The sequence below is a fragment of the Gossypium hirsutum genome, chromosome D11 (genome assembly GCF_007990345.1).
Source record: "Gossypium hirsutum isolate 1008001.06 chromosome D11, Gossypium_hirsutum_v2.1, whole genome shotgun sequence".
Taxonomy (NCBI): domain Eukaryota; kingdom Viridiplantae; phylum Streptophyta; class Magnoliopsida; order Malvales; family Malvaceae; genus Gossypium; species Gossypium hirsutum.
Genome location: NC_053447.1, coordinates 43,940,392 through 43,942,173, shown reverse-complemented (window position 1 = coordinate 43,942,173; position 1,782 = coordinate 43,940,392). Strand labels below are relative to the sequence as shown.

At 39.4% G+C, this 1,782-nt stretch overlaps 1 non-coding gene across 1 annotated transcript; it reads left to right on the top strand.

Moving 5' to 3' along the window:
• The first annotated feature begins 1,143 nt into the window (after positions 1-1,143).
• LOC121223875 (small nucleolar RNA R71) lies at positions 1,144-1,250 on the top strand. The gene has a single exon (XR_005921341.1). It is a non-coding gene; the product is annotated as a small nucleolar RNA R71 (small nucleolar RNA).
• Positions 1,251-1,782: the final 532 nt, after the last annotated feature.

Genomic DNA, 1,782 nt, shown 5'->3' with positions numbered 1-1,782 from the left:
TTCACATAATTTGGCATTTGTTCTAAAGCCTCCACCAACAGAATATTGATGTGTAACTACTTCAGAACATTCAAAAACTTCTTGAATTGCACCTCCTATTTCTATCTGTTTTGCTACAATTTTTACAAATATGGAGGTGATGGAACTTTCGGTTGAACCGGACAACTTTTCTGAGTAGGTAAATCTGCATCCAAAGAAGATGTTAAAGTATCTGAATTTACTAGGTTAGGATTTACCTTATCAGTCTTTACAGATTCTGACTCCTTTGGTGTAGGAACTTCAACATCTGCTTAATTCTTCTCAATGGACTTATCTTCGACATCAATAATTCGGGTTTCCAGAGTCTTACCACTTCACAATGCCACTACCTTGATATGTTCTTTACCCAAATTCCTTGGATTCTCAGTATTGCTCGGCAAGGTTCCTTGCGGTCTATTACGAAGCTCCGTAGCCAACTGACCCATTTGGTTTTCCAAATTTTTTAGTGCTGTTGCTTGGCTTTGGATCAAAGCGTCATTCTTTTCCATGTACGTTTTCAACAAGTTCTCCAAACTATTTGATGCCACAGCTTGAGGTGGTTTTGGAGCTTGCTGATTAAACCCTTGAGATTGGTTGGGTCTTTGCTACAATAAGTTATTGTTTGGTCCATTTTCTAGGTTGTTCCAAGAAAAGTTAAGATGATTATGCCATGAAATATTGTAAAGGTTGGACTAGGGTCCTTTTCCACTCCTATTTTGATATTGGTTCCCCACATAGTAAACTGATTCGGGATTTGATGGACAATTCTCAAAAGACTAACATTCCCCACAGTACACACAAGAAACTACTTCAAACAGACTTGGTGGCTGAGCTGCAAAATTATTAGTACTATTAGCGGTTAATTGTTTTAACATAGAGAAAATAGACGAGACCTGAGCTAATAACGAAGTGAGAGAGTCAATTTCATGAACTCTGGCTACATGTCTTTTTGAAGCTGTTCGATTTGTTGGCCATTAATAGTTATTACTCGCAATCATCTCGATGATCTCATAAGCCTCATTATGAGACTTAGACAAAATTGCACCATTCACGAAAGCATCTACCATCAATCTTATATGTGCATTGAGACCATTATAGAATGTCCGCAACTGGATACAATGAGGAATCCCATGATGATGACACTTACGAAGTAACTCCTTGAACCGCTCCCAAGCCTCATACAAAGACTCATCATCCAATTGTTGGAAAGTTGTGACCTCGTTCCTTAACATAGCGTTTTTGCTAGGTGAGAAGTACTTAACCCAAACTCTCTCTGCTAATTCTTGCCATGTAGATATGGAACTTGGTGGCATCGAATTGAGCCATGCTCGTGCTCGATCTCGCAACGAGTATTGAAACAACTTCAACTTCAGCGTGTCTTCAGTCACACTGGCTATCTTGAATGAATCACTCACCTCCACAAACAATTGAAGGTCGAGATGTGGGTCTTCCATGGGCATACCACTAAATTGGCCCACCGTTTGTAGCATTTAAAACATTAATGGTTTCAATTCAAACTGGGTTGCCTTAATATCTGGCCTTCTAATTCTTGGGTTTATCTCACTAAAAAGTGGCACAACATATTGCCTGATGCATCGATCCCTATCATCAGCAATGAGGATACGATTTCGTACACGATCGGCTTTATTACCTTGGTCTTGATTCTGATTTCCAAGGTCCATCTCGACTTGTCTTTGAGCTATTCGTTCATGTCTTCTTTATCTGAAAGTTCACTCAATTTCAGGGTCTACAGGGAGTAAATCG